This window comes from Amblyomma mixtum, chromosome 3 (genome assembly GCF_055824585.1).
Source record: "Amblyomma mixtum isolate Tamu chromosome 3, ASM5582458v1, whole genome shotgun sequence".
NCBI lineage: Eukaryota > Metazoa > Arthropoda > Arachnida > Ixodida > Ixodidae > Amblyomma > Amblyomma mixtum.
This window is the reverse complement of record NC_143014.1, coordinates 406,144,331-406,164,261: the sequence shown is the minus strand read 5'-3', so window position 1 is coordinate 406,164,261 and position 19,931 is coordinate 406,144,331. Positions and strand designations below refer to the sequence as shown.

The window sequence follows — 19,931 nt, the reverse complement described above, 5'->3', positions numbered from 1 at the left end:
GCGACGGATGTGATTGCGAAGTGCTGTTCTCGGGCGTTCAGTGACTTTTTTGCATGCGGCACACAATGAATCATTAATTGTGTGCGATTATTCCGAGCAGCCTCGGCTATAGTAGGATACAACTTAAAAAACAGCAGTTGCTAACACTGGGCCGCGGTCCGCGGCGTCCTGTATTACTCCGCTGGCCAATCGAAAAAGTAAACGAAACCAGTTTTTTAATGTTTGACTATATCAAACACTGCACGTAACAAAATTCTAGTGCTCATAACTTTTTTCTTGTGCTAAGCTTCTTGTTTACGTAACAAGAAACTCTTAAACAGTGCACTATTTTTTTGTCGTGGAGGAATTCTGTGCGCGGAGGCTGATTGTGGGCGGAGCTTCACTGCAGACTTAAGTTGTATCCGACCATAGCGGCAACCCGGCATTGATCGGCGTATTCAGCGGCTTTAAAGGTGCCCTGCGACGTAGATAAAGCATGGGGTCTTTATTCTTTGTATGCAGAGTAAGGGACATTGTGAGTCCCGAACGCGCAATGAGATCACCGAAATCATAATATTTGATATTTTAATCTTCGCTAGAGATGCTTGTTTCGAGCCGATGGTGTCGCAACGCGGCGGCCATTTGCGGCAGCGGAAATGAGGTGGCATCCAGATAGGGCGCTGCCTTTCTCATTGGTTGGGCGTCCAGTTTACATATTGTTCCTTTATACTTGCGAAATGAATCCAAAATATTATGTCTCTGAGCACTGAAAGCTTTTCGCATGCCAAAAAAACTGGAAAGAAGCAGGGAAAGCGGACGAAAACTAACAAGAGTGCAGCTATCACTCTTAGTCTGGTTCCACCTAAGGATCCACTTAGCAGCTGGAACATTTTTGCAAAAATGTTCCACCTATATAGCTGGAACTATGCTCCAGATACTCCAAAATATGTGGAACAAATTTCCGAGGTTTTAGCCGGAACAGTGCTGCGCCTATATATCTGAAACAGCGTTCCAGGAATTTAGCAGGAACGCTGCATCATATAGATAGCTGGAACTCCGTTCCAGGTATCTTGTGAACCACATATTTCACTCTAGAGTTCCTTGCACGCAGTGCACTGTTTGTACAAACCATAGTAAAATAATTTTGTCTATATATGAACAAAATTATTCCACAATAGTATTGTATATGCAGTGCACTGCACACAAGGGACTATAGGGTGAAATATAAAGTTCACAAAACACCTGATATGAATGAAATCATCCTGTAGTAATTCTTAACAGATATACTATATGCATATTCCTGTACCCTTAAACCACACTTCTTGCATCAAATTCACAGCATACAATCATGATTTCTGTTGGTTGGACACCTAGTCCATCAGCCAAACTATACAAATAGAGTCTGATGCACCCCTAAGCTTAAAGCTTGAGGTTGTGGGATGAGAGATATTAAAACTCTTCTTTCATCACTATGCAACCTAGAATCGCCTCCTGCATAGACAAATGGGCAATAATACACAGATATGCTTGCACTTCAGCAGTGTTGTTCATGGTTGATGAACACAAGCATCCATTACATCAAAGCTTTATTTCACTGCCACAAAAAATACAATACTTAATTACTCGGAGGAAATTGAGGCTTTTATTTTCAAATATGACAGCTGTCTCTTAAGATGCTATATTTGATGTGTTAAGCTTTACCTTAACGCTTATCCGCAACCTTCAATCCTTTATTATCAAAACCATGAACTATACAGGAATGGCTGTGTCTAAATAAGTCTGAGGCCTTTAAGCAGACTCTTCAGTTTGAAGGATATCAGCCCTTTATCAAATTTTTCGTTTTGCAGCAGCAATGTCTGAACTAGTCCCAAAGTTTGGCCAAAAGCATGCGGATAAGAAAGGTACAAAATGAAGTAGACAGCTAGGCACAAAATAAGGGCACTCTCCATAGATGAGCCGGGAGCCAAGGCAATGGTGTTCTTCCTGGTGACGATCATTATCAGTCCGTCGTCAGTAATGATACATGGGCCTGGTACGGGCCTGTCAGTGTTGCATCTCCCCTTTAATGCAAAAACAGTCCAGGCTATACGCAACAATTCACTGACTGCCTTGATACGATGATTTGCATGATACATTATTTCAAATGTAAAACAATAAATGCTCATTTAAATTACTCAACGAGGATTCGAAAGACACTACTACATATGAATCAGCATGTAATATTAGCCTAGGCCCCTAAATAATTTATAATTGAACTTTTTCTGTCATGCTAATTCGGCTTCAACAGCTGAACGATAGCTGTAACATCAAAAAGTGCTTTTGTCACGTGAGGCATGGAAAAACGTCCATGTAGTCACTGCTTCTTTGTTTTGATTTACTGCACTGCTGAAGTCAGCCTTCTTCAAGAACCACAATGACAACAAATGAGGAAGCAGTGATCATACTGCAGTTTTTTCACGTCTCACATGACCTGCAAGCACACACTGACGTCAGAGTCCTAATTCGGCTGTTGAAACCGAAACAGCACGAGAAAGAAATGCAATTATAAATTATTTATTGGTCGTAGGAGAACACCGGGTGGTAATTCATGCATAATAATGCCTCACACATCACCACAAGCAAGAAAACACGAATCAAAATGTTAAGTGTCTATAGTTTCTTAAGCTCAATTTTAACTAAGCATGAAAAACATTAATCACTGCCTATAATGATTTCTATTCTGCATTCTTTTGAATGTATACCAGTGAACACTCATTTGAATGGCTAGTTTTTATAGCAGTGGAAGAACTGAATGCTAGCCTCCATACATTCTTTGTCAAGAAAAATTCATCATTTATATTAAACAATAAAATAAACATGCACCACAGGTTCTTGCACATTTTCAGCAAAGTATTACAGACATACCTATTATGCTGCCCAGGGACCCCAAATATTTTATGCATTTTCATTGTTGCTTAAGTCTATCAGCAGTAATTACAAAAGGAAGCTGTCTTACCTGTGTGATCACACAGAATTCAGAATTTTTTGGTCGAAGATACCCATCCAGCTCCACAAAATCTGCCCTGTGAAGTGCCTGCTGGACATCTCTTATTATCTTTCCATATCTTGCATTGTTGCTTTAAAAAGAATTTCTGCTTCAAGTGTAAGCTGCAAAAAAAAACACCAACTTAAGCACATATTTTACAGAAACTATTATTCGACCTTCGTAAGGAAACTGCCCATAATTTGCAAAGATATCAAAAATATTGACAATTTCATGAGTCTATTGGGACCTCACACAGCAAGACACCAAATGCAGATGCTAGGGCAAATTGCAAAATGCAGAATCTATGCTCTACCTTTCCTATTTTTAAATAAGTAAAGGTAAGGCCACTAAAATGATCCAGATACTGCCGATCATTACCTGTACAGATGACAGTTATGTAATGCACTGCATATATGCTGATTCATTTATGTGCTCCAGGGTAAGTTACATTGAAACCGCATCCTTGTTTTCCAATGCAACTTGCAATAGCTCTTTACAGATGAAGGAATATGCAACTAGTGACATGCACTGAGAAAAGTGATCACTACCAGCAACAGAACAGTTTATATTTACTCATAGGGGATGTGCTGAAGTGCTTTGCAGGTTGCATTGTGCTATGAAGCTTGTTCAAAATTCTTGACAAGAACCAAAAGCAAAATAGCATACTCTTACCACGTCTGCATTCAATGAGTAGGCAGGCAGCTGTTGTGGAGTCTCAGCCTTATGAGCCACAAATGTTACATGCAGAAGAGCCTTCATTCTTGTCCGGTTCAAGTGTCCAGCATCAAACGCAGCATCCTGTAGTGCCTAAATGTGAACAAAAACTTTTACAAAATTCATTCCAATGAGTATTGTTAGCAAAATCACACGGCAGCCGAAAAATGTGTGCACTGAAATCCCATGATTGTTTCAAGGACATTGCATATCATTGCAATGCCTTTTACGTCACTGCAAGGTCTTGTGATACCAGCGTAACATTTGAAGCTGTGCATTTTCATCATCAGGTATACTACTGAGGTAGAAACCATTTATTATAAGCAAAGAAAGGCTACTGTTACCTCCAATTCAAGCAGGGCATCATTTAGAGAAACAGCTGGCTGAGAAACATCAGCATTGTGAACAATAGATGCAGCAGCTACTTTCTTTGCATGCAGTTCTCTTGTTTTCTTTGCCGAGCTTACAGAGCTAATGAATTTGCACTGTGGGAAAACCATAATATGAAAAGGCTGAGTGCATCAATTTAGTGCTTACATTTCGTACAATGAAACATATTTAAAAAGATATCTTTATTTTCACAAAATAGACCTAACATAAGCTTACATTATATTTACAGGAGCTTTCAAAATTTTACTCTTTTTCAAAAATATAGTAATATAATATAATATAATGTAATATAATATAATATAATATAGTGATATTGCATGCAGTTACCCTTGCAATATCAAAAGTTTTTCAAATAACAAGCATTCAAATAACAAGCATATACTTTATCACATTTTACTCATCGCCCTGACAACTGGTTCAATATGCCATTGCACACAAAGAAATCACATTTACGTGGCGTCTACAAAACAGATCTACGATTCGCACCGTATTTGCTACAACAGGAATGAACACTAAACCAGATACCATACAACCAAACGTGCGCACGCTTACATTACCTGGACGTAAAGGCACAGGATCATTTCGCTCACCTTTTAGAAGCCGCTAACTTTTTAACGAGGGAAATATAAAGGGCGCTATTAGCTAGTATACATACTTCAGAATAAGAACGATGCCTCAGGGCTTGTCGATCGGCACCTTCTACGCTTCATATAGGCACAGATCGAGCTTAACGTAATTCGAAATCCAGAACTGAAATCCGCCCGGCACCGGCAACTTGCGATCCACAACCACAGGAAACTATAGCGTATGGTCCATTTCGTTGCGGAACCCGAATTCGCAAGGTCCATGACGAGCGCGCGTAAACCTGACCACACACGTAAAAAAGCGCCCGGAACGCAACGGCCGTGGAATCAGCAGCTCCTGCTACTTTAAACATAACCGCCGTACAACTGAACAGCATTCCTAATTGTACGGCGGTCATAGCTGACAAAGAATTTCTGGCAATATCTTTAGTAACCGAGAGGAGGATCCTGGCGGAACAGCGAGCCCTATCCGCAAAACTGACAACGCCATTGCCCGCGTGCGTAGCGAACATGTGCACATTTCAATCTTCCAACCGTTGGTTCCTGCTCTAACCCACAGGCGCGGCATAATGACTAACCTAGCAGGAGCACAAAACACACATGCGCCACTAATTAACCTTACAGTAAATAAGAAAAAACCACCTACCTTTAGCAATTTTCAGCGATCCAAAGGAGACGGCGTCCTCTCTTGGCGGAAGGTACTCAAATATCGCGGCGTAGTGCGGAATACAAAATGAACGCAAAAATTAACGGAGCTTGCCGCCAGTGGCGCGCGCGAGAGATACTGTATCAGCGCTGCGGGCGCCTCAGTTGACGAAGCGGTGGCGCTATGGTCGTGTTAGTGGCTCCGAGAAAGGGAGGAACTTTTCTACTATGGTGTTATGTTTTTCGGGCTCCTGCATGTCCGGGGCCGTCGGCGCGGGTCATGGCGGGTTCCGTTGCACGCACACGAACGTTAGTTGCGTCATACTATCGAGCTCCGTACGGGCTGTGTGTGCGGGCGGTGTTGACGATTTTGTGATGGCGCGGAAGTGATTTCTGCCGTCTGGGCTCAGTAACATGCACTAACACTGCGTAGCACAGGGCTGTTTTAGCATTTTGCGGCCACCTAAATGCGCACGCTGCTGCCATGGTTCAGTGGCGCGATCTTGGAAAGAGCGTCAGTGGCTCTTTAATATTTCTGCCGTTTTGAGCGTAATGGTCACGCATTGCAATCTTCCGGTCCCCGCTGCGCTTTAGGTGTGGGTATCGTGGTATACGTTTGAAATAAAAAGAAAACTACGGTCGCATTGACGGATGTGTGAAGCAACGGATTTGTACAATATTCAAGCTTTCTGCTGCAATGATATGGAACTCTTTAACTTTAAAATACGAAATGGATGTTTTAACATCCTATACTAAAATGTTACGAGAAGTTGCAAGACGCCCTGCTTATTGCGTATAGGGGGCCTTTTATGTGCTGCGGCCGTGGGTGCATAAAAGGCGTTTATAAGCTAGAGCACAATGTGACGCTCAAAGACGGTAAAAGGTCATCATCTATCCCGCTCCTTGTTGAATGATTTCGCGCGGCAGACGTCCTCAAAACACTCAGCGAAAGCACGGGGCAAAAGCAATAATAAAAAATAGGCAAAAAATGCGACGCTTCAAGAATAATTAGCTGTGGTTTAAACTTTGGCTAACCATGGTGAGAAGCTAAAGCTTCCTTTGCATGGCTACGTTCACAAACGCCACGCACACTGCCGAACGAATTGTCGGTAAAGCGTCGATGAAATGCACGCGTAGCCGAGTCGTCACACTCGCTGAGTCTGATCACAAAGTCAGTGTTCCGGCGCTCCATCTCAGTTGAAACCATCTCCGCGTCCAGTGCCGAAGTTGGAGAAGCCTTCGACTCTGCGTCGCTGGTTAGTTAAAAGGTTAGGTGGCCTCTCAGCCAATAATCAGTTTAGCCCGCCGCGGTGGCTTAGTGGTTATGGTGCTCGGCTGCTCGGCTGCTGGCGTAGTAAAGCTTTCGCTTCAAAAATTCTGTCCTGAACAGGAAGCGAACCCGGGACCACCATTATCTGCGGGACAGTCGCTCTTCCAACGAAGCTGACCGTGGCTATTGTTGATGGTATGGCGAGGCCGAATCGATCCACAAATCTAAGTGAAAAAGATTCTGGTGGCGTATACACAAATATAGCAGCGCGTTGACCCATAACAACAGTATCCTCGTGGTGCATTACACTGCGGGGTGTAGACAAAGGTTGCAAGGCAGAAAATTCTCAAGCGTGCGGTCTGAGATCTTATGTGGAACGTGTGAGAAATAAGCGGATCAAAATAAGTTCAACAACAAGCAAGTTCCACTTAAACCTGCATGGTTCGCTGCGGGACGGCCTGTTCCACATAAAGAAAAACAAATATAAATGAAAAATTCTTATGGTTCCACATAATTAAGTGTGATCCAGATAAAGTCCCCCTTGTTCCAGTGAAACTGGTGAGCTAACTCAATTTATGTGGAACATAAGTGGAACCAGATTAAGAGTGTAGGGGCGACACTTTCCATTCCGCTTCAAACCTTCGTGGCGGCCAGCGCTGTTCAAAAAACGTTGGCTCAAAACAGAAAGCGCGCGTGTCGAGACCGGCCGTGACCATACTATAGTGAACTAGAATGTCTTCTAGTGGCGCGAACGGCGACGCCCAGGCACGCCGTTTCGCATTGACGCCGCGAGGTGGCGCCACTGCAACCTTCTCTAGCAGACGTTTCAATGCATTCCGGCTATTATCTGGCATATACCGATGCTTGTGCGCGCTTATTTAGTGCAAAACGGCGATTCCTTCCTTATGGAGATTTATTCGGAGCTGCACCTGCATTAGAACGCGTTAAATTCCAAATTGAGCTTGCCTTCACGGCTGCACTAGCTGCGGAAGCGCTCATCATTTACTGGCGTTAGCTACGGCTGATATCGGACGAGTGATCGCACACTACAAAGCATCCTGGCCACGGCAGGTACTACAGGCAGTGCATTCTGTCCAGCAGTGCAGGACCCGCCTTCTTAGAGGGCAAACTCAAGTATCAGCGAGAAACTGGCGGCGCGCTGTTCCTTAGAGTGGCCGGCTGACAGGCGCACGGGTTCTCGCTTTTCTCGTTAGCTGCGCGCGTCGGTTCAAGTACCAATTCTTTCTCCTTTTTTGGAATTAAAGCCTAATATTGTAGTACGAAATTCGGCATTTTCAGACCAGCAGCCGCGAATTCTTCATTAAGTAGGATACCTGCATATTGTTAGGCAGCTGGGCAATTGCAAAGCTAAAGAGCAGCTTTGAGATGTTACGTTTTTGGATTTCATCCATGGTGCTAGTAGCTTGTTTCAGCACATCAAAAACTTTTGTATTGAATCCAAAGCCTGCCTTGTAGCAACTGAGATACTTGCGAAGAGTTGTTTTAGAGGGTAATGCAAGTATGTTCTCTTTTCGCATGTGCTCATAGAGCTTTGCACTCCTCATTTTGATCACTATGCACTCCAAAACCCACTGTGGCGAGTACTTCATGCCTTTCGGTCTCTTGCGTGATGACGCTTCAAATACGTGGTGTACCGCTTCGCGCTGTTTCGGAGGAAGCTTAGCGACTCTGGCAGCAAAATCTTCCTTGGCAATCTTTTTGTTTTTTGCCGCCATCGCGACAAGCCGCTCTTCCATGGAGGTGGTGCATTTTCTCAGACGAGCTGTTCTTTCCTTTTCCAGCTTGAGCCGCAATGCACACGCTCTCTTCACTGACAGATTGGCTCTGGTGCGTGCCGTCTGTGACTTTCTTGTAAGGAGCAACTTTCGAAGGCCCTTGCATTCAGCGCAAGGAGTTCCTGCAAATTCAAATATGTGACCATAAGAATCACATGTACATAGACTGGAAATAATATAGCGCAGTTGTACTTAAAAAAAAAGGCTAAGAGGCCGAACTTACCTTCTTGATATACTTTTCCTCGACATTTTGGGCTGAAAATACCACGCCCACTCACAATGCTTGCCGCCCGTAGTTTTTCTGTCAAACGCTCCGTTATTTGACTGAAGTCTGTGTCTAGCATGGCTCCCTTGCAGACACAAATTCCCTCTGTCCCTCGCAGCGCATTGTCCGCTTCTGTCAGCGAACACACGACAGTGTCACTACATAACGCACCTCTAACGAATACTACTTGTGCGCGCAGTTCATCTCCCGTGGTAGCAAACAAAAGAACCTTGTCATGTCCCCAAATCTCACGAGAGATGCATTCATATCATTTCACGAATACACCAATCAGTTTAAACTGGAAAGGAGGATCTATCCGCCACCAGACAAAAAGCTCGACAAAAGCCAGGAGGTAACGTGGCGTCGGCTCCAGACGCGAGCCTTCTTTAGCCCGTCGAGACTAGCACACATGTATCCAACACAATACAACGCTACTTGCAAACAATGCGGCGAGATAGCCGGATATGACCACATTTTATGGAGCTGCAAAAAGGCGCCGCCACCGGCGGACCTACTACCAGTCCCTTCTCTAGAGCGGTGGGAGGCTATACTGGCCAGCTCAGACCCGTTGACGCAAGTCCGGGCCACTGAGTGGGCTCACAAGGTCGCCAAGAGCCATGGGCTCGAAGCCACCTAGTATAATGCCCACTAGGGCTCAGTGCTGACAATAAACGTTTTCCAATCCAATCCAATGTACAACCTCAATTCTAGGGCTTGTTTCTATGCTTGTTGTCACAACGCAAAGACTTGAGGCACCATCTTACATAAATCGGCACCAGTACTCAGGGGAAACTTCTAAACTACGAAGTGGACCAGTCGTGAACGCTTCGCTTCCCGATGAGTCCACAATTTCATTGTCGTCGTTCGCTGCGCTACTGACAGAATCCTGGCGCTTCTTCTTATTTGTTGACACGCTTGCTGGAGCTGGTCTTTTCCGCTGAGTCCTTGCTCCCATGGGCTTTACGGAAAGATAGGCCGGGCAACCAGGCAAGAGCGTAGGCACCGCGTCAGGTGCCAGCGATGGCTTACCGCCTGGAATCCGCACTTTGCTGCCGTTGATCACATGAACGTAGACGCGCAAAATGAAATGCGGCTCAAAGTGGTGCTCGCATACCGCAGCGGTTTCTGTGAGAGGCTTGTCCTGTCTTCGCAAACTCCGCTCGCACTTTTTTCGATGCTCCTTGTCCCTCGGAGCAGCAAACAAGGATGCTCCCGGATAGCCGCTTCAGCATCCCGGAGCAAAACAGTGAGAGTCCGTCTTTCTCTTTGCCATTGCGTACTGCACATGGTGCTTTCGAAGAGATATAAGACGTCTTCGTTGGTGCTACGCGAAACACACGTGAAATTTCAAGGCGACAAGCAGAAAAACGTGCGCAACGTACCGAACGCAAAGCCGCAAAGATTTCGACCGACGCGCGCGCGGTCCTAGAAAAGAGATCTGCAGCGCCACCAGCGGCCGTCAGTGGCGTCCGGCGTGTCAAGACACGGCCGGTCTTGACGCGCGCGCTCTCTCCTCTCGAGAGCGAGAGAGCGAGAGAGCGCGCGCGTCAAGACCGGCCGTGGTCAAGAGCGCCCATTTCCCTTCCGTTCGCGCCACTAGAAAGTATTCTAGTTCACTATAACTTCTAGTTCACTGTACTATAACCATACCAAGACAGCAGCGAAAAAAAAAAAAGCCAGTCGGTACACCTTGCCCAAGGAAGAGAAAGGCCGGACAGGAGACGGGAGTTGAGCTTGGGGGGGAGGGGGGCTAAGTCCGACTAAAAAAGAAACTTCGGGGAGCTTCCTTTGTTGTTAGTCGCCCCTGCCCTGACTACGGCGTCGCGTACACGGGGGGAAGACGCCGTCAAAATGCGCGGCTGTCTACAGGCCCGACAAAGCAACAACTGCATGCATGCTTCCGCTGCGTGTGCGCTAGGTGCGCTTCTGATTGGTAGCGCCCAGTCTCGGTACTGGGTGAGTGAAATGGGCGAGTGAAGTGCGTTTTCGTCTGAGCCAGTGGAATAACTTTCGTTTGCATGCTCCAATTTCAATAATTCTTTTTACTCTGGTCTCTGGAAAACATGACGAATCTGTTTAATGATATTAACTGGTACTGAGGAAATCATCGCGGGGCCCCTTTAAAGTGAGCGGCGTCTGATTCGGGAAGTCTCCACTTTTGAGCTGTTGTCACAATGAAAATTCTTTGAAGTGCTTCCGTTCGTAGCAATGTTTTATATTAGATGTTGGATTTGGTGTGTTATGGGTGTGAGCTAGTGCGGTGAGATGGGGATTGTTGAAAGCTGTATATTTGGGCCGTGAGCAGAGATTCCGCTGCGCAGGTCATCGAACGCAACAAGTGGTGTCGTATATTAGCGCACTTGCCGCTGCAGTTCATCATCATCATCATCATTTATTGAACCCTTAAAGGTCCCGTCTGGGACATTACATAAGGGGGGGGGGGGAAAGACAGTGGTGTGAAACGGTCATACAAAGGCATGTAAACATAGAAAAGCATAACAAAAAATAACAAGTTTGATGTGCAATTGGCGTCAGGTAATTCAAATAGTACAGAATATATAAGGCAAAGCAGTAGTATATAAAATTAAACATTAAAATGTACGGAAATTAAATAAGTGGGAAAACACTTGTGGGGGGGGGGGAGGGGCCCGGGGGGGGGGGGTCGCAATGGCACAAGCAGTTCAAATTGTAGGCAGAGCATCGCGAGGGAAGTAGCTATAGTTGGTTCCAGTGGTTTGTTATTAGCTGCCTAAATCTGGCGGGATTAGTTTCGATGACAACGGTATCAGGAAGATTGTTCCATTCTTCTATGGCGATGGGAAGGAAAGATTTGTTGAAAGTGTTGGATGAACCGTGCAACCGCTGAATGCTGAGGGAGTTGAATAATCGGCGAGATGAGCGTAAGGGAGCAGATAACAAAGTTAGGTGTAGTGCAGGGAAGTTAAAGTATAGTTTGTGTAAAAGACAAAGAATTGATATTTTTCTGCGGAGTGCTAATGGTTCAAGGCCAAGAGACGATTTTAGGTTGGTAACGCTGTGTCGAGACGAATATTGCGACGTTATGAAGCGCGCTGCCCGATTCTGGATAGCTTCGAGCAGTTGTATTAAGTAAGCCTGGTGAGGGTTCCATATTGCTGAGGCATATTCCATTTTAGCGCGAATGAATGTTTCGTATGCTTGTTGTCTGATTGATGGAGGGGACATTGATAGTGATCTTCGGATAAAGCCAAGTGACCTGGAAGTGCTTGCGCAAAGTTTGATAATGTGGTCTGACCATGTTAATTTGTTCGTTATTTCGACGCCAAGGTACCTGTATGAATTCGTTACTGACAGCGCCACAGAGTTCAGGGAGTACTGGAAATTACTACTGGAACGTTTGCCTGATATGTGCATGCATTTACATTTCGAAATATTAAGCTGCATGAGCCAGTCGGAGCACCATTTCTGTATTTCTGTATTGCGAGAAGCCGACGACCAGGTTCCATGGTTCCTGAATAGGGGGCACAAAGAGGTTGACGAAGCTCGCTGTTCGTTCTCCACACAGTAGCTCGTCATCGTCCTCTCGCGGTAACGAGTAAAAATTTGGGCTTCTTGCACACCAATGAGATGTAAGCGCAGCGTGAGTGAACGTTGTGGCTGGCATTTAATTGTTGACATCCGCTCTCATGTTTTTAACCTTTGTAAATATCATCTTTTTAACTAAAGTTGTCCATTTTCTCGATCGTAATCTACTATCGTTGTTTTTCACTACTGCCACAACTCACAAGAGTGTAGAAACTGGTGTTGTAGGTTATGGAATGGTATATATAACACTTGCTACGCGTATCATGTGAGTGGCCTACAGCGGTTGTACGGTCGGTGATTTTTACAGAAAAGAGAACAGCGCACCAGGTCTCGGAGGAAGGAAATACTTCAGGTGAACAACTCAAGCAGACGACAGGACCGGCCGGTCTGCGCGGCCGGCCTAGCTGCGAAAACCTGATACAGGAGGGACCGAAAAAAAAAAGCTAAGGCACTCTGTTTTGTAGAACATAAAAGAAAAAGCAATCTTTTTGCAAAATAAAACACCGTTATCATTATACTGCAATATCAACCAACATTTACTTTAATTTTGAGTTCATTACAATTTTTGCTTTCGACGCACTACATTACGATGCGGACGCGGAGCGCAAACAGGCGCCGCAGCCTTGGCTGCGTTGACTGCTATGTATGAAACGGAGTATAGGCTCTGCACAACCGCGAGACAGAAACCCTTGTGACCATGGCTGTAGTGGTTCGGCCCCGCAACATAGCAAAGGAGTAGCGTTTAACGACCCAAAGTTGGACGTAGACTGAGAGCGACACCGTCGTGAAGGGCTCCACTTCTAATCAGACCATCTTGGGTTCGTGCACTGCTCCTTGGGTTCCTGCGCTGACTAGTGCACATCACACGGGGGCTTCAAGCATGAAATGAACTACCCATCAGCGTTCCAATAAAACCATAGCCGACAACAAAAATCAAGTAGGAACCATCCGTCCGGATGGTTTTCAGCGCGGAAAAAAACTTCACCGTTACAGCTCCTCGAGCGGTATTTCAAACAACACCGACTGAACTGCACTTGGAGCTTTGTTAACCGACGCTGGATGCCACTCGACCGTCACTACACTGCTCTGTGTTCTGATTGCCATATAACATCTCTTAACGACCAAACCGCGATCATGCTTCATCCGTTCAATCTGCGTTTCCAAACGCTTGGGAACACTAGTTCTACAGCCGTGGCCGTGCAGTGGAGCCGGACAGGTTAGATAAACGCGACTCTGTCGCCACGTTACAAGAAGGTAGGGTGGCCTAGGCGGCTGAGCGCGCCGCTAAAGCCGAAAAACAGCGTGCGAGCGCGGCGGAGCGTCCAGCAGCGAGGAACGCTGAGCGCCGCAGGTCTGCTGCTCTTTAAAATCAGTGCGGGAGAGCTCACAATGTCGCTCAGCCCATGACACGTGCTCCGGCGTCCAAACGTGAGCGAAGAAATGCATGACTGGACGCACGAAGCATGCTATCACGTGAAAATATATGAATAGACACAGGACAGCTAGTCGTCATCGCTAGGCGCTGGTAACTCTAGGCGCTGGCAGCCGCTAGCGCCCTCTATAGGCACTCCGAGAGAGTGGATGGAGTAAACCGCAACTCTAGCGCCCGCATCGCCGCTCTGCAAAGTGATTGTCCGTTATGGTACCACTGCTTCTGGTATTTTGTCGATCGTCTATGACCTGCGGTAGGGTCGTTACCTCGGTCCGTGTAATCGAAAATTGTGAGCTCGAGCCAGATGACTTTTTCATTTCTTTATGCAGCCGCTGCCTTCTAGCGCGTTTTACACTTGACGGAGTTTGTTGTGGTCACTTCTGAGTGGTGTTTTCAACCGGATGTTGCATTTCATGCTTTATTGTAGGGTACAAATTGGGCACCCTATACTGTGTAGTTCCCTGGCTTGCCGATGCGTGTTCGTTTATGTTAATCGATTAATCTTAATTTAAGGCTGTGGCTAGAGTCCCGTCCAGACGGAACTACAATTTGCACTTGAGTTCCGTCCGGACGGAACTACAATTTGCGCTAGAGTTCCGCCCAGACGGAACTACAATTTGCGCTAAAGTTCGAACTGCTTATAGCGATGGGGTTCCGTGCAGACGGAACTGTATCTGACACCATACAGTTCCGTCCAGCATTATCTGCCACAAGAGTTATGTCCAGACGGTCTTAAAGTTGGTGTTAGGGATTGGGAACCCAGTTTGCTTGCAGACTTTTGAATGTCCGTTTAAAAAAGTGGCAATCCTGTTCCGCCTGGTGTGTGACAGCGCTTCTAGCGTCGACTGAACCAAAATAAAAGCAATAAAAGCGTGCAGCAACAAATGTTTGTACACTTTATGACGGTATGCACTAGGCGTATAGTCTGGACAGTACGGACATAAGACAGTTTTAGTTTTACGTACGTAGAACCTTCACGTACGTAAACGTGAGCAGTCTAGGTAGCGTACGCTCGTGTCGCTTCGTACTGTTTTAGCTACACGTACGGGACGCAAACTGTAGATCTGCCATAGAACCTAAAAAATGCGCTAGCATGTTGCGCCATCTAGTACAGATAAATAAAACTAATTTTGTTTCACACTCATTGCTATGACGACCACAAACGCTTCTCAGTCAGGCTTAATAGCTGCTGAAATGGATTTCTAACTGGAAAACAAAAGCCAGTTCTCACCTAAAACTTCATGCGAAAGCAAGAATGGACCAACTGAAGGCAAATACAGCAGTTTACAACACGATACCACGTCGAGGGATCAGCGACGAAGCTGTTATCGTTGAGAAGCGGGCGGGCAGGGCGCCGCCATCTTGCCAACGCCACGTACGCAAGCAACGTGAAGACCGCAACGCAAAGATCCGAATCTCACGTACGTCCATGCGACTCACGCAGACACTTTGCGCTCTGCGCATGCGCACCGGTGACCCGTAAGCACTCTACGTACATATAGCTTCTACTTATGTGAAACTAAAACTGTCTATTGTATGGACTGAACTCTAGGTGCATTAAATATTCCGTCTGGACGGAACTGCAGCGGCAGCAAATGTTCCGTCTGGACGGAACGCTAGACACTGTTAAATATTCCGTCTGGACGGAACTGCAGCGGCAGCAAATGTTCCGTCTGGACGGAACGCTAGACACTCTGTTAATTTAAACGTAGGCGCTCAGTTCCTGGTTCTCTGTTAATACTGCGAATGATTTCGTACGAGTGTGGTGAAGTCTGACAAGTTTTGTTGTGTTTTAACGTTGTTACAGCTGGTTGCCCACGCGTGATTTTTCCGTGCATGTGTGCACGCAGGGGTGCTTTTTTTGCATAGTTGCGTCGAAGCTAATTTTTTCTTCCGTTCGTATGCGCAGCGGAGTATTACGTTGGCTCCAGCTTTCACAAGCTTCGAAGCTTCATGTTTCGGTGAGTCATTAGTTGGATGAGTGGTCTTCTGAACTTTGGGGGCGTTGTGCACTGCTCTTTGCAGAGTAAGGGGTGCAGATCCCAGATGTTTTAAGTGTTTGGCCATCTTCTGTGGTGTGTTACGGTGTCTCCCGCTGCATGGGGTGATGCAGCTCGCTGTCCTGGCTGCCCTACAGGCTGGCGCAAAACTTTTTTTTTCGGGGCGGGGGGGGGGGGGGGGAATGAGGACATGTAGATACAGAAGACATTTTATGTTGGTGTAATGCTGTTATTAGCACCTCTTTTTTCCCTTACACTACTCTCATCCTCCTGGAGTGCTTCGAACTCGGCGGACGGCGACAGGCCTTGGCGGAGCGATTGCAGTTTTTTATAGTGCTTTATTTAAATAGTTTATTCCTCCTCCGCGGTGGTGGCAACTCACTGGTGAAAAGTATTGTCCTTATGGGCTTGCTCCACATGTGTTCATTTCGACGCGCGTCATGTTGCGCATCGGTAATGCCGTCGACCCTGAGGAAGTCCATCGTATAACTACTGCTGTAAAAGAAAAGCAAGCTTGCCTTGTTGATCTGGAAGACGGCAATGGTTCAAGAAGAAACAAGCTTGCGCTCTATGTTGTCACCGAGAGGGGAGGCGCAGCATGAAACGCTTTCCAGGACCGGCGTAGAGCGCATTTTAGGTAGAATCGTAGCCTACATTCCGCCAGCCGCAGCACACTCTGTCGGCCTGGGGCAGGTTGTATACGTGTTTAGCGCGGCGTTCGCGTGCGTTTCTTTGGCGTCGGAAGCGCGTGTTTGGCTGCATCCTTGCGTTCGCGTGTGTCATATTGTTATGGAACTGGTGCCGATTGGTCGAGCGTTTCCGCGCTCGTCGCGAAACCCGCGTTGTGTTCTAGATTTTGAATACGCATGCTGGTTCTCCCACCGTCCAGCCCTGTCAGCCGCGGTGCAGCGCTACTGGCGCCGAGCATGGGGACGTGCGGGATGATCGTACTGCCAGAAGTACATGCCTGGCCACAATGGGGCTGGATGGCCGCTATTTACGTTAGATTGAACAGCCAGCGAATCAATGAGATTTAAAAGCAAAAATAAATAAAGCAGTCTTCAAAAAGTATAGTGGCCCTGTTCTTCGTCGCTGACGCCGCCGTGTACGTGCAACCGCCTCAAAACTTGCTGGAAATCGTGCGTTTCGCTGACTGAAGCGCTCGATGATGCAGCGTTCATGAATAAGCGCTGGTGGAAAGACTGTTTATTGGGTAGCCGTGCCATTTCTGGGTGCTGTGTCTCCTGGTGTACTTCCACGCGGAAAGAAAAGAGCTGGCGGCAGACAAGTGCGCGGCAGGAGTGTGTTCTACAGCGAAAACTCTTCTGGGAAGGCCGTCGGACAGCAATCTGGCGTGGCCCCATGAACACACAGTTTAGCACGGCGCACACCATGGGCGCTGGGCTCAGCATGAATTGGCGGCAAGGATGCGATAGGATGAAGAGCTTAGCACCGGCCAAGGTGTGAAACTGTTGTTTGCGCAAAGCCCGCTCTATTGTCAATGGCTGTCTAACCACCTTTTCGACGGAGCAGCTGGACGCCTCGTTCACCGGCCGTCCGCGATGCGACGTGCTCCGGCGAAGACCGCGTTGCGTCACTCACGCTGTCGTCCGTTCATAAGATTCCACGCGAAACGTCGCTGACGGCAAAAGTGACCACCGGCGATTGTTTTGAAGAAACAAATTGGGCATGTTGGCTGTTATGCGAATGCAGTTTGAGTGAAGTATTTTTCTCGAAAAAAATGTTTTCCTTTCGTGAGCGCTATTTGAAGTTTCGGCGAAAAGGAGAAGTTGGAGTATAAAATATTTAAATGATATGTGAACCAGGGTACAATGAGAGATTTTGAGAATATTTCTCTTGATTTGTTCTTTCATCATAATTTGTGAATGAAGCCATGCAAGAATTTTCCGTGTTTTCTTAATTAATTAAAAAGGCAAAAATGCCGCACGTAAAGAAAATTTTTACATAAACGTCGCTAAAGCTTCAGCCACAATAATTTGTACGCTTCCCTGCAGCTTGCCCTAGAAATAAATTAAATTTACTTGAAAAAATTACTTCGAAATTTCGCAGAAAGTGACTTTTTGCTCAGATTCACACCTAAATTAAGGATCAAGGTCGTCCGCATAAAAATATATAAAATGGCGCATAATACACACCAACTTCGTTGCTTGTAAACTATAAATTTAATTCGAGTACATTTTGTGGCAGGCGAGAAAAAAAAATCCGCAACCAGCCGCCTCGGTGGATTCTGCCGAACTGCGTGTCCACTGAAGAACGCGCACTGTTGTGCTCGAAAGAACTGCAACGCAAAAGATGTGACAGAGACTCAGTTCCCGAAGCAGTGCGAAACTGTCAGAGACCAGCGGGACGTGTCTCATCAGGAGAGAGCAGAGGGAGCGTTCAGATAGCGCAGTAACAGGCCCGTGGCTGTTGCTGGGGGTCCGTCAAGGTCTCTCTCCGAGCTCGGCCATCGGCAAACGAAGCCGACACTGGAGTTCCAGGAAGCCTGGAAAGTTCAAAAGTGGTGGTGCGGGTAGGCTGTTTTTTGAAAGTGGAGAGTGCAGGCCTGGCCGACTCGGCGACGGCTGTCCCTCTTGTCCTCCCGTACCGCGCAGCGCTCTGGTGGAGCTTCGCGGGTTAATGCGACCCCTCTGCCCCGTCGTCGCCGCGTTGAGAAATGAGGCCCGTCCGGGTTGCAGGGAGCTGAGGACAGTCGGGAGGAGACAGGCAGCTAAACAGGTTGGGTGGTGTGCCTGCGGGAGTGGAGGGCCGAATTACCGCGCCGAGGCACGCGCGTTCCATCGTGCAAGGCCCGCCGCCTTTCAGACATCGCCGCATCGACAGCTACCCGAACCTGTGTCATCGCCTCGGCCCCGTATGTGAATTGTCCGCCGGACTTTTTCCTTTTCCTACCTCTGTAACGCTTTGTATATTCCTACTTTTAATGCTCTGTACGCCTTCTTGTTGTTCGCTACGGTTGGATGACTGTATTTTTGTATTGCCGTCTCCTGCTTGTCGCGTTTCGTGTTGTGTACAGTTTCTGCTACTCCTGCTGTTCGTTTTTAATTTTTTTGTGCTTTTCTCTGCTTTTAAGTAAATACTTGTTTTAACCCATCAACCCTTTGAGTCCCTTCTCGATGACCGACCCATCGACACACGCGCACCACGCACGGGCTCACCGACCTTAACAAATCAATGCTGTCCAACGCTCGCTTTTAGGCCACAGGGAAGTGTAAAGCGGCTCCTGTACCTTAGCGGTTTGCGCCAGGCAGCCGGTTGACGAGCGATAATAGACCCTTTAGAAAATTCAGTCTGGCAACTCGGCAGGCATCATCATTAGCAACTTTCGTCGGCGTCGTGCGCCATATTTTGGGCACCTTTGGCTGGAAGACGCGCAGCTATAGCGCTCTGCACGGCCTTTGCACTAGTTTCCACCTTGTGGCATGTCTGGTTGCGTTTGTGAAAGCGATGGCGGAAAATTTGCAGTGGTCGAGGGACCTGACTGTCATCCCGGGCGGATTTTCGGAAAGGCTTTTGGACTCCTATCGTCCGGCCGCACCTCTCAGCGAAGCTACAAGTCGGTATCACTGCGATCCGTCGACAGTGCGCGTTGCCGTGTCACCCTGCAGGTCGAATCTACTGTCGATAAAGGAGGGCTAACAACACTTGGACCGGACTCGACTACGAGCAGGCGCACTGCAGGGCGAAATGCGTGTGGATCCGGATACGGGCGCTCGATCAGCGATCTAGGCCTAGCGACGACTAGGGCAGTCGGGGACCAGCGCGCAGTTCGTCGCCCGGCGTTGCCGCAGGCGGTGTCGTTGCCGAAAGCTCCACTCTAGCACAGGCATGCTGTCGTTGCTAGAATCTAGCAAGCATCCTTTCTGGTAGCATGGCTGTTTTGTATTTTCTTGTGCGAACGTGAAGTAAGCTGAGCCTGCCGGCCGGCCAGCCTTGATCCCCTGCCGGCGTCATAAAAACGAGCTAATGAGTGTTCTCGACGTAAATAATAAACCCTGTGATAGGGAAATGAGAAAATATATCATTTTTCTGGGTCATTGGTCAATACCGAGTTGCTGGTAAAAGTGACAACTCTGGTACGAGCGAATTTGTTGCGAGAACCGCCTCGAAGCTGCCGCTGGCCCGACGCTGGGGTCCGGCTCGACTGGCGCCCGCTAGCTCCGCTGCTGAAGGCGCCGTAGAAATTGACCATACTATTATTTTATTGTGAGATTATGCTGTTGACAGCAAAGCGGAGTGAAGAATA

The 19,931-nt window shown here is 47.1% G+C and overlaps 1 long non-coding RNA gene across 1 annotated transcript; it reads right to left on the bottom strand.

Moving 5' to 3' along the window:
- Positions 1–1,550: 1,550 nt before the first annotated feature.
- On the bottom strand, positions 1,551–5,469 carry LOC149357492 (uncharacterized). The gene is made up of 4 exons (XR_016291846.1): positions 5,339–5,469; positions 3,677–3,811; positions 2,975–3,126; positions 1,551–2,039 (listed from the first exon to the last, which is right to left on the bottom strand). It is a non-coding gene; the product is annotated as an uncharacterized LOC149357492 (long non-coding RNA).
- Positions 5,470–19,931: the final 14,462 nt, after the last annotated feature.